The 13,697-nt window shown below is 39.2% G+C and overlaps 1 protein-coding gene across 1 annotated transcript in view; it reads left to right on the forward strand.

Moving 5' to 3' along the window:
- Window positions 1-13,697, forward strand: part of Wipf3 (WAS/WASL interacting protein family member 3) — an 87,724-nt gene continuing 74,027 nt past the window's right edge. Inside the window, exon 1 of the mRNA XM_015490077.2 lies at window positions 1-96. The gene's annotated coding sequence lies outside the window, so the exon portion shown is untranslated. The remainder of the gene's footprint in view (window positions 97-13,697) is intronic.

A 13,697-nucleotide genomic window follows, 5' to 3' on the forward strand; every position in this document is an offset into this window, starting at 1 on the left:
GCCGCTGGCCGGACGCGGAGCCCCAGAGCGGGGAGGCGGCGGGGGACGGCGGCCCCACCTCGAGTCCAGACCCGTCCAGGGCACGGCCATCTGCAGGTAGCGGCTCTGCGCGCGTGTCCCGATCGGTGTCCGAGGGGGAAAGGGTGATCTGTGGCGTCCTCTCAGGCCAATCCCGAGGCGGAGTGGCCTCGGGTAGAGGCAGGTTGCTGCGCGCACGCCAGTGCCAAAGGGACCCCCGCCAGACTGCAGCCCCAGGTCCGGGCCGCTATCCAGGCGCTGCTCTGCGCCGCCCTAGTGCCCGCCACTGTCTCCCAGACGCTTCACTCAGGCCGGGCCAGAAAAGGGCCAGGGAGGGAACAAGGTCACGGTGGGGTTGCCCGATGACCTCCCGGGACCCGAGTCCCCGGTGAACAGCTGCTGGTACCAAGGCCTCCTCAGCCTGGTCCTTCCCGAAGCTCTCCTGCTCCGCTTCACCCCCAGAACAAAAGACGGGTCTCGCTGGGGTGGGGAGTGTCGTGGGAAAGGCTGAGTGGAACTAAAAAGAGCTAGTAAATTGCAAAGCCATAGGTGGCTTTGAGAATACAGGAGTAGCCTCCAGTAAGAAAACCAACTCCAGAGACTTGAAGTGACTTGTCCAAGGTCACACAGCTCGTGGTGACAGCGGAGACTAATGCCCAGGTGTCCAGATTCCTCTCCGAAGCTCATCTCCAGTAGTAAGTCTGGAGCCAGTAGTAAGTCTACTCCAGCAGTTTACATATGACTACATAAGAGCTTTAAAGTCCTCTTGAGGGATCAGGGAGAAGGTGGCAGAAAAAAATCTTCCACTATATCCAACCAGGAGCCAAGAGGGAGCAGAGTTGGAGCAGAGCACCAGGAAATTCAAAATCTGGGGGGTGTGGGGGGGTCCAGACCCCGTGGGCTGGTAGACACTGGCACTCAGGAACCTGGTCCTGTAAGGGTGGCGTGCCCGGCACAGGGGCAGCATGGAGACCGAATGTGCTCTGCAGGGAGAGGCCAGGAGAGCTGTTCCCAGAGCTCTGGGTCAGATCAGCAGCATCCCTGACCTTCAGTTCGCTTTGTGATCTGCAGCATTTGGAAGGAAAGTTACTCTGTAGCAGGAAGTTGGGCTGAGGTTCCCTTCTCTGAGCCTCAGGTCCTTGGCTGTAAATGAGAGCCTTTGTTTGGCACGACCTGTGTGATTTAGAAAGTTTGTGCTTCTCAGTCTTGTCCTTGTCAGAATTTTTGTCACTTTAGAGACAAGATTAGAAGTGTATATCTTTCAGTCAGCATTTAATAATTATCAGAGAGACTCTAAGCTTCTCAAAAAACATTTTGGGGTGGGAAATGCCTCTGGGGATGTGGCTCAGGGGTAGAGCACTTTCCTGGCATGGTTGAGGCCCTGGGTTTAATCCCCAGCCCTGGACTGAGGAGGGGAGAAGTGGTGTTAAACTCCAGACAAAGGTAACTCATAGCAAATAGAGGTCAGAAGAGGAGCTGCCTTTGGACTTTGTTACTGACCTGTACAGGGCTAAGGGAGGCTTCTAGGATGCTGGAAATGCTCCCTACCTTGACTTAAGTAGTGGTCACACATTCGAGCATCTAAAAATTTATGAAGTCATGACTTATGTCCTTGAGACTTGTGCATTTGACTTATGTAAGTTTACTTCAATAAAAAAGTAAATGAAGATTTAATGCTAAAATCCATTCAGTATGGTAGCATAAAGATCTCTTCAGTTTTCCAACTAATGTATTTTAGAGATACATTTAAAAACTACAAAATCAACTCAGAAAAAAAACAAGGGGGAGGTAAAAAGGAAGCATAAGAAAGTTAAGAAATAATGGGAAATGGTACATACACTCTAGAGTGTTTCACCAATGCCTGCATGTGTGTTACCTCATATGATTCACAGCAGTTCTTTAAAGGGAGTTGTCATTCTTGTGCTTTTGTACTGAAGAGAAAATAAAAAGTGACAGCAGTTAAATGACTTGTTCAGGGAAGCTGAGGATAAGAATCTGGGTACGTGGACTTAAAATTATAGGCATGAGCCATAAACAGGCAATTTGGGGGCACCCCAGTCAGGACAGAGTGGTATTGGTGACAGTGACTTGTAGGCCAGTGTCTAAGGGCGGTAGGGCTGCCATGCCCCCTCTTTGAGTTCCTTCCAGGAGTCTGTTTTCGTGCAGTTGTGAGTGTGGCATTGTGTTACATGAAGTTAGCCAACAGCAGAAGGGATGGAGGAAGAACATACAGTTTTAGGAACAGGAGAAAGCCAGCTGGTCCAGCCTGGCAACGCTCTTTTTTGGAGATTTATTGTTCAGACATCATATAGTACAGGTTGTGATTTTGCAGTCACTCCAACACACACACACACACACACAACAAAAAACTGGAAACTTAGAAAAGATCTGAGAAACCAAAAAAGGGCTTAACTATAGAGGAAAACATGGAATTTTTACTAGGGAGGAACAGTCAACTTTTCCTGCATTTTAGAAATTTATGAATACATGTTTATTAATGCTAAAGTTTTAAACATCAACAAAAATAGCTGAGCAGAAGGCAGGATACTTGTTTTCTAACAAGCACGTTCTAAATATACATTAACTGGAGGGCAGAAGTATTTGAAGCTTTAGGGTATACAACATTACATCGAGGGAGAAATCCTGAAAAATCTGTCCTGATGTGTATTCTAATAATTTTATACTTCTGCCTAAAATTTGGAACTTAGAGAAGCAGAAACATGTTAGTTTTACCAGCCAGTTTCAAATTGCAGAGTTCAATGCTTGGCTTAATCCTGGAATGAGACCCTGGGTTAAGTGGGGCAACGATAGAGGTATCTCTGGGTGAGTCCCCTCAGCCAAGTGCCATCAAGTGTGCTCGTGCATCACAAAGTTATCTTTAGGAGAGTTTTGCCTTGTCACTGTGGTGTTCCTACCATCTGGCTGCTAGAATATTTAGAAAGGAATTGTAATATTTGACTGACTTTGCTGATGGCCTGACAAAACAAACTTGAAGCAGGAACTATTAAATAAGAGTTCAGGGTAGTGAGAAAATGATTAATTACTTCTAATTTTGCTACTGCACAAAACCAGAGAGACAAGTCGTTCCCCTGCCGGATGCTGAGCAGGTGGAGCTCATAAGCGTTCTCAATGGCTTCAGCCACTAAAGCACTAGGGAACTCCCATTTTGCAATTTGAGGAGGCTCTCAGACTGTTCAAGGGTGAATCCCCCTCTGTTATGCAGCCAGGCAGTGTGCAATGAACTATAGCATTCAAGTGCCAAACAGATAAGGTGAAATAGAGCAAATGGGGCCAAAATACTGAGCAGGCATTATGTGATCCAGGCAGTGTGGGGGAAGATGTTCCAGGGCATCCTGAAGGAGTATTCATTGTGTGTGGGCGAGGTATTCCAGTAAGACTGTGACTCTAGGATGGTGGATCCAAAGGAGAGGCCTGCCTGTGGACTGTAAGTTAGAGTCAGCTCCAGGGTTAGCTGAGAGAAGGCAGTCGCTAGCTCCAGAATTTTGAGTTCCTGGGGACAGGCATCCATGTGAGTGCATGCATATATCAAAGCAAGGACCCTGGCTGCCATCCACTGATCCTTAAGAGCTAATGGCTAAATGGTGCTGGGGCTAGGCTAAGAGCTTCTTACGTACAAAATCATCACAAGGGAGCTAATTCTCCTTATTTCTGTTTTGAAGGGAACCAAGAGGTGAGGGCTAAACTGCTTTCAGATTGATCCTGTCATCCCCTGTTTTGGTCTCCTGTCAGCCTTCGCATCCTAATCCCATGATGCCGTTAACCTACCTGACTCTCCCTTATAGCCCTTGAGTTCCTGGAGGGAAGATGATATGACCACTTTTCCCAGCACCTGCACCACTACTGGCAGATGACGAATATTCCCTACAAGCTATTGAATGAATGAATGAGCAAATGTAACAGTGTTCCAAGATCAAAAGCCTGTTATTTTTTGGATTGTCTATTGTTTCAACTTTCACTGTCTCATACTCTCTGTTGATAATGGATCATCTGGCATGATTGTATGGACCAGATGGATAATAGGTTTCTCTTTCAGAGCTGAACAATGCTGAGCTCGGCCTATAAAATCGGAAGGCCTCTACTTCTTTAAGAAATTAAACATTATTTTTCTTTTGTATAAGTTACGTAATTCAGATGATCTGAGTTTGAGTCTTGCATTTATCACTTATTTGCTGTGTGATCTTAGATAAATTATTTAACCTCTGTGTGCTTCAGTTTTTTCATCTATAAAATTACTTATATTTAAGGTAAATAAGCTGAAATCTTAGGACAGTACCTCATTCATAGCAATGTTCAGTAAATTAGCAGTATTTTTGCTATGATGACAATCTGGTGCTTTAAAAAGTTATTTGCCTAAATAGTCTTTGTTCCATAAAGCATTTGAAGAGTTTATAAAATTAGGCATTAAACAATTTAAAATTAATAGATAATGAACTGGGCTAACGAGAATGCACAAGTGGAAAGTGAGACCGAATCAGAGATAATTTAGAGAACAAGAATATATGAGGTGAAAGTAGTTTCCAGAGATGGGATTAATATTTTGCCAGAGCTTCCCAGCAGCCAAAACAAAAAGGAAAACACAAATAGTTATCTGATCCACAGCAACCATGAGATAAAAAAAGATCGTTTACACAGCTTTTTCTGATCCTGAAACCTGGGATAACTTTGTCCTGAATTTACTATTGCCATAGAGATACAAGTCTTCCACATCATCCCTGCCTAATGAGAATAAAAGTTTTGTGGTATAAGACAGTGTTTCCTAGAACTTTATTGACATAATCCCACAGCACTGTCCTCTTACTTTTCTGTAAGGGGCCTGAACACCATGGTACAGGGTTTTGCTATTTCCTTAGCTATGCTTACTAGGTGCCTGAAAGACTCTTCCTTCCAGGGATAATTCTTTCGAGTCTGGTGGACAATCCCATCTTCAAGAACGTTGGTCTGACCCAAGCCATTTAAATGAGCCAGATCAGCTTATATCGTACTGAAAAAGTCCGAGGGTGTCATTTTTGTGTATATTCATAGATAGATGATTGTGTATTCATGAACTTTCTTGATACTGGTAATTCATTGTTTCCCTTTAGATGCAAATTCTTATCACCCTATTTGGGAAAGAAAAAAAATACAATGCTATTAAAAAGAAATGATACTGTATTTTTAAACATTTTTTATAACTGAAATAATAATGATCATGTTGCCTGCTTCTCTCTTAACATACACACACACACACAGACACACACACAGAGAGAGACATCTATATATAGATATACATTAAGATATTTAGATACCTATCTCCATATGTGTGTATGTGTGTCACAATATGATTTATATACCTTAGTGATTGCACTCAACTGCCAAAGAAAACAAAAACAGAGCATGCATCTGAATTTACCTTCAACAGATACAAGTTTATTTGTCATGTGGTACTAGACTCTCAATAAAGGAAGACTGGGGTTGGTGCAGGAGCTCACATGATTGTATCAGAGATACAATTACAATTACAATCAGAGATCAGCCTCTTTACATCTTCCTATTTCTCCATCCTATAACCTGTAGGACTTCACCCCAAATCTGGTTGACTCATGGTCCCAAGATGACTTCTGTATCTCCGGGCTTATTTCTACAGTCTAGGCAAGAAGAAAGAGAAAATGCACATAGCTAAAGAATGAAGGCCATTCTAGTAGGGTGGTTTTACTTTTATTCAGAAAATGATGTCCCCCACCCCAGACTTCCACTTACATTTCATCGGCCAAAACATTGTCACAGGGTTGCTCTAAATGTAAGACAGTCTGAGAAATCAAATATTTTTAGCTGGGTAAATTGCAACACTCCCAAATTAGGGGTTCTGTTCCGAGGAGGAAGAGGAAATAGTTATTGAGTAGGCAACTAGCAGTATCAGCCACCTGACTGCCATTATTAGCCATGTTCTTGACTTGATTAGAAATCAAAGAAGGTGACTCGGTAATTTTAAATGTTATACTTTTATAGATCTTCATGGAATTAGCACTAGAGAAGGAAATAAACCCCACTGCCAATGTGAATATTCCTAAATCGCTATTGTGGGTCCTGCTTCTTTTCTGAATTTCAGATCTACATGTCCATTTGCCAAAGCACCTCAAATTCAGTGTGTTTCTAATTAAACTCACTTCTCCCTGCCTGTTCACCACCACTTCCATTTTCTCCTGCTATTCCTTGGTTAACACTCCACTGTCTTGCAAGGAACCCTGGATTTACCTTGGGTTCTTCCTTCTCTCTTATCCCAGATGTCCAGTCTGATTTCCTCCTTGATTCTGGCCCATTGCTGTTACTCTAATTCAAATTAACACTTGGCTTTGCTTGTGTGGATCCCCCAATGGGTCTTTCTGCTATTTCTTCTCCCTACAATCCTTTTCTCATGGTAGCCCCCAGGATGCTGTTTCAAAACCATCAATGTCTAAAATGTCTTTCTTTAAAAAAAATTATTAACACACATTGATTGTGCAAATTAGTGAGAGTTCCTGCAGTATGTCTATACATGTATACATTGTCCATTGATCTAAAATCCTACAAAATAAAGCCCAGACCCCAACTCCATGATAGCCTGGCTGTGCTCCCCACACCATAGGCCCTTCGTGGGCACTCAGCACAGCACTTCTGCAACCCCTGCAGCCACCAGGGGCCTGGCCCAGAGGGTCCTTTCTTGCGCTTTTTACCTGTCTGTGACCTGTGGAAACTATTACTTACCTTTTCATTCATGTTTCCAAAGTGTATATTTCTATTTATGTTTTTTGCCTTGGATTCTCTTTTGCCTGATATTTATAATGCTGTGCCCATTTGTTTGTTGTTATAAATAACGACTTTATTAAGGTATAATTTAGTTGTCACAAAGTTTACCTCTTCAAAGTGTATTAATCTCCGTGGTTTATAGAATATTCACAGTTGTGCAGCTATCACCACAATTTCAAGTCATTTCCACCACCCCAAAGAGAAACCCGTGACTCCCATGAGCCTACTTTTTATTTCTATGGGCTTACCTATTCTGGACATTTCCTATAAATAGAATCACACAGATGTGGCCTTTTGTGATTGACTTTTCCCCCTTAGCATAAAGATTTTAAGTTCGAGCCATACTGTAGCAGATATCAGTTCTTCATTTTTTTCCTTGCTGGAAAATACTGCATTTTGTTTTTCCATTTGTAAGTTAATGGACATCTGCATTGTGTACACATTTGGTTTATTTTGGATAATGCTACTGTGAGTGTTCAAGTACAGGTTTTTGTGTGGACATGTTTGACTCTCTTCAATAGATACTTAGGAACAGAATTTTCTGCTTGAGTCTCATGGTGACTCTGTTTTATGTTGAAGAATTGTCAATCTTTTCCAAATTGGCTGCACCATTTACCAGCAGTGTATGAAGATTCTGCACCAGTACTTAAGTGTTTGGGTTATTATTTTCAACTTGTAAACATAATTTTGTTTTAGCTGTGTTTCTTGTAAAGAAAATATAACTGATTTAAGAAGAACAATTTAAATAGTTCATATTTTAGTAAAGGAATCTAAAAATCTGTTTGCTGTTATTGCAACTACTGATGCATTGGGATTTATTTTGGTTTTATGTGTTATTTGCCTTATTGTCACCTCTATTTTCCTCCTCTTTTTAAAATATTTTTTTCAGTTGTAGATGGATACAATACCTTTATTTTATTTATTTATTTTTTCTGTGGTGCTGAGGATTGAACCCAGGGCCTCACACATGCTAGGCAAGTGCTCTACCACTGAGCCCTCATCCTCCTCTTCTTTTTTTTTTGAAAAGTGCCCAGCACACAGTAATTCTCAATAAGTGTTAGCTGTTATAAGGTGTCGCTTGTGGACAAGAAACATTTATCGATTTATTTATCTATTAATATTTATTGATCATCTGCTAATCAAGTCTGTAGTTTCATTTGGTAATCAGCATAGTGCCTAACATACAGAGATCAGTAAATATAAGTTGTATAAATGTATCAAATTACCACACTATCCCCCGTAAATATGTACAATTATTAAGTGTCAATAAAAATAATCAATATTTACTGCTCTGCACAAACTACCCAGAGGTGGATGTGCTCAGCAAAAGCTGGGGGAATAATGGAAAGAGCAGACTTGGGATCAGACTCACTTGGTTCCGTCTGTTTTTGTCACATCCTGGTTATCTGAGCAGGGTGATTACATCTTTGAGTCTTCATTTCCTCATCTGTGAAATGGGAATGACAGTATCTGTCAACCAAAGTGTTTAGGGGGATGAAGGTAATTATGTGAATAATGATTAATGGATGCAGGGAACATAGTCTAAAACATGTGAGTTTTGTTGAACTTTCCAGCAGGTTTTTTGTTGTTGTTTTGCAGTGCTGGAGATTAAACCCAAGGCTTTGCTCACGCTAGGCAAGTGCTCTACCACTGAGCTATCCTCCCAGTCCCAATGTCAGTCAGTATTAAGACATCAACCAGGTCTGCCCAGGAAATAAAGTCATAGAGAAAAATGAAACTGCCCCCTTTCCTATATGTTTGACATAAATTACAACTGCTGTATCAGAGGAGGGGACATTTCCTCCCTCGTATGGGAAGAGTCAGGACAAGAACCAAAGGTGTACTTCCTACTTCCTCTTAACTACACAAAAATGTGGAGTCTCCACTGTGTTCATTGGAGCTGTTATCTATTCTAACATTCTTCCAAAAATTGAATGGAATATTTTTGTTTCAATTGTGCTGCTTTACCGCAAGTCAGAGAAAACATAAAATAGCTTCAGAAATAGGTAAGATTTTAAAAAAAGAGAGAGAGGAGAAGTACAAAACACACACATATATGAAAAAGAAATAAGTAAGACCAAAAATATGACAAACAAGCAACATTTTCCTGAGTTTAAAATTCACCTTTCTCGCACTTTAACAGTTTTGTATGCACTGTTGTTGTTCTGGGTTTTGCTGGAATGTACGCGCCCTCAGGTTTCAGAACTTCACCTACAGACTTCTAGAAGGAAGGCTAAGTGTCCTCGGTTCAGGCCCAATATTGTGCCTTCCTGGCATTCATGGATGAGCAAGGAGTTTTAAATGATGACGTTTGACATTATTTAAATAAATTACATATGCTAAAGAATGACAAGCCAGAATACCTGTCTGTAGGACCTGCAGTATTCTTGGGGCTGGAGAAACAAAGCCACTAGTTGTTATTTCAGACCTGTGCACCTCTTGGCCAGCACCCGTTCATGCATTTAATGAATGGCAAGGATCAGTTACAGCTGGAACTAATTCCCAAATGATTCATGTCCAATTAAGAAGCATGTCATAAAGCTATTCTTACTGTGTCTTAACCATGTGTTAACAGAAGAATTAAACCTTAGGGGTTGGTTTGAGAAGAATTATTTTATTCCACTCTTGCCTGTTTTCTAGTGCGCTTGGTCATCTACCTTTGACACTTGCAGGTGGCTGTGGTGGTAGTTTCAGCTGGTGCAGAAGTCTGTGCAGGGACAGCATCAGCTCTTGCTACTGCTCTTGACAGCTCTGGCAGCTGCTCAGGTGGACCAAATCCTCAAGACAAATTTCCTGTTTTTCTTTATTCATTGTGTTTACTCTTTAGGCATGCAGAGGTCTCCTAATTCAAATAGCACAGAGCGTTTTGAACAATTGTTTACAATTCTTGCAAAGAAGTAGTTCTCTGATTTAGCAATCCTGAACTTTTAGGTTCTTAATTAATTTTTGGAATATATAATAGTGCACATGATACATACTTCAAAAAGTGTAAAAAGAATGTATACTGTGAAGTCTTTCTCACACCCCATTCTCAGGCCACCTAGTTGTCAAGGGTTCTTCCAGATAATTTCTACATTTATAAATATGTATATGTATACATAAACACATGCACATACAGACACACAAATAAAGGCACACCCAGTCAATTTTCTGCCTGATTTTTTTCACTTAATATAACTTGGAGATCATTTCATGTTGGTAGACATAGGGTTACTTCATTCTTCTGAACACTATCTAGTATGCCATTATAGGGTATGAATTATAATTTAATATTTCAGTTCCCAGTTGATAGGAATATAGATTATTTATCCTCTTACAGTATTTTAAAATTGCTGAAATGAACGTCACTGCATGGACTATTTCTCACAGGTCTAAGTATATCAGAAATTCCTAAAATTTAAAAGTGCATGTTAAAATTTTGATACATTTGTTCATTACCCTTTATAGACCCTTACTAATTTATATTTCCATTAATAATTATGAGAGTGACTGATTCCCTGCACTCTCTCCAACACATATTTATCAGATTTTTGAACTTTGCCAACCTGATTGGTAAAAAGGGTATTTTGTAGTGGTTTGACTAGCATTTATTTTCTCATTATGAATAAGGCAGAACATCTTCAATGTGTGTTAATGCCACTTGTATTCCTTAGCTATGAACCATTTAGGCCCCTTGTGCATTTTTATTGAATTCTTGATTTTTATTATAGGGTTTATAGGACCACCTTATATAGGAAATAAAACATCCATTTTACTATCATTTTTAAAATCTACTGTAATTGCCCTCCCACATGTAGTATGACTTCTTATGATATAATTTTCCTCCAGTTTGTAGTGTGAGTTTGTTTGTTGTTTTGTATACGTATTTATTAGTTTGCAGAAATCTTTATAACTTTTATAAAAGTCATTTTGACATCAAGAATTTTAACATTCACTCATATTTTCTTTTAGTATAATTAATTTCCTTTTCTATTGATGCTTTGGAATTTATTTTGCTATAAGGCATAAGATCTTTACATTGATATCTAACTTTATTTTTTCCAGATTGCTACCCAATTTTCTCCATAATTTTTATTGAATAACTTCCTCCCACATGCAGTGTCTTTATTTTTTTTTTTAACATAGCCAACATTTCCTAAAATACTTATATCTATTTTGGGGCTTTCGGTTTCATTACCTCACCAATTCTTAATATGCCGGTACCAAATTTGTTTGATATCCAGTGATTTTAGTTTTCCATGTGAACTTTGGAATCCACTAGCCTAGTTCTAAAAAGAAAGCAAGTTGGTATTATTATTATGATCACCTTAAATTTATAGATAAATACAGAGAAAATTAACATTTGTATGATTTAGTCTTTCTGATCAAGGGTAAAATATGTTTTTTTCCATGTCCTCTTTGTTTCTCAGATAATTTTTGGATTTTGTCTTTGAAGAGCCACATTTTAAATTCTCTTATGACTTGAAATAATTTTTCTATTGATTCTCTCAGGTGTTTCATGTACATTGCCATATCATTTTGGAAAAATGATAATTGAGCCTCCTTCTTTCCAATTAGTATGATTTTCTTTTTTTTTTCTAATTGAATTGACCACCACATCTAGGATTCCTGACTTTAATTGAAATTTATTCACTCTTTCCCTATTTACCATGATGTATTTTAAAATATTTTACATAGTTTGGGACAGCTATGAAGATCTTACGATTTTCTTTTAATATCCCCAGTATGGTGAATCATATCAGTAGTTTTTCTGGCATGGAAATGCCCTTGCCTTTGAACTGTAGTTGGGTGATGTGTGTTATTCAGTGTGTTGCAGAATTTGATTATTAATGCTTAATATTTTGGTCTTTTATATTCATAAATGAGATTGGTCAGTAGGGCCTTTCTTTTTGTCTTTTTCTTTTTCTGTTTTGTCTTGGTTCTGTCTTTCCCAGGCTTGGGTCTGACTGCTAACTGCTAAATATACGCTGGGTGGAATCCAACTCCTGGGTGGCCCTCAAGCTTCTTGATGGTGGATCTTGAACCATTTTTGCTGTTTCTTCTGTTGAGATTTTCTGTCTTGTCTTGGTCACTTTAGTAATTCACATTTCACTAGAGAGTTATCTATCTGATTTAAACAAAATTTTACAATCTTTTGTAGCTATCATTCATTTCCCCATTTTCTTATCTTAGTCTATATGTTTGCGCTTTTTCTTTCTTCTCATTTTTTAGTTAGATGATTATTTATTTTATTGTTTTCTGTTATTCAGAGAATAAGCTTTTGGACTTACTAGCTCTAACATTTACATTTTTTTTCTAATTCCTAAATATCTGTTTTCACATTCATAAATAGAAGTTAATTCCTTCCTTTCTTATGCGTCCTTTAGGTTTATATTATTGTTATTCACACTTCCTGGGAGATTTTTGGTCTTTATTTAATTTAATCAATTTATTTATTTTGCAGGTGGGCACTGGGAATTGAACTCAGGGGTACTCAACCACTGAGCCACATTCCCAGTCTTACTTACTCTTTATTTAGAGACCTTCTTGAATTTAGAAAAATGGGCCTCTTTCATTGAAGAGGCAAAATAAAGCAAGCTTCCTTTTGGTAGACCACCTTCATTTCCAAAAACCCGCCACAACATTTCTTAGGAAAATTATGTTTGAAATAACTTTGGTTTTAGAGAAGATGGTATGCTGTTTTTAATTTCTCACACCTCTGCAAATTAGGAAAGAAGAAAAACCTTCTGCCCTTTTAAGATGGAGAAATAGCTGGGCATGAAAGTCAGAATTAGGGCCTGTTCTCCTATCCCTCATAAAACTTTCTTTGATTATGTTATTTTCCAACATACCAGGTGAGAGCTTTCTTGTGGGCACTGTGAACCTTGAGAACCAACATTCAAAATATATTTCCCACACTGATAATTAGGTCTATTGTTGGCCAGGAACATCTCTTGCGTGCCTCTTGCCTTCTTATTGTAGTATGCCATAATGTCTCTAATAATCATTAAGATTATTTCATTAGGATTGTGAAACTCACAGGTAGAACTTTCATAATGAGTTGCTGCCAAGTATAGCTCCACCTTTTACTTGAGCAAAAAATATGTGTGTTGTGTGCATATATGTGTGTGTGTGCATATATATAATACACACACATATATATCAATATATCATTGTCTAGATTTATAAATATCTCAATATCAAGGCAATTAGATTTGGCATTTGAGCATTACCTTTGGCCTTGGCAATACCAAGATATTTAAGATATAGTCCCTATCTTTGAGCCTTTGAGGAACCCATGGTCCAGTGAAGGAAGTTATGCAGATATAGGAAAAGACTATATCTGCTTTGCACCGTAATAGAAGGGTCCAAAGAATACTGTAGGTTCATTTATCTCTGCTAAAGAGAGATAGAAAACAAAACAATCTATACCGAGAGGCTGGAACTAGAGCAGAGTTTTAAAGGATGATTAAGAATTTTCTAGGTGGTGAAGGCCATGACATGTAAGCTAAATAGCACGGACAAATTCATAGAGAAAAGGTATGTGTCTTAGTCCATTTTCTATTGCTCTAACAAAGTACCTAAGGCTAGGTAAGTTACACAGAGAAGAGGCAGGGAAGTTGATGATCAGGTGTTAGAGTCTGTAAACAAGTCAAAATAACACCTGGCATTTTGCCAGGGGAATGTTAGAGTTCTTAAACAAGTCTGGATGGTGCCTGGCAAAATGCCAGAGGGAGTGGTTTGAGAAGTAACAAAAACAAGCCATTAAGTGTGGAGATTCCTGATTGGTTGACTGCTGTATCTAGTTTATGTTAATTAGATAAGCTGTGTGGAATGTATAAATACTGCTCCTGTCCTGCAATAAATGGCTCCCACTCCTGCTGTATCAACGTACACAAGTTGTTCGTCACCCCCCG

This window comes from Marmota marmota, unplaced genomic scaffold (genome assembly GCF_001458135.2).
Source record: "Marmota marmota marmota unplaced genomic scaffold, marMar, whole genome shotgun sequence".
In the NCBI taxonomy this organism is placed as follows: Eukaryota; Metazoa; Chordata; class Mammalia; order Rodentia; family Sciuridae; genus Marmota; species Marmota marmota.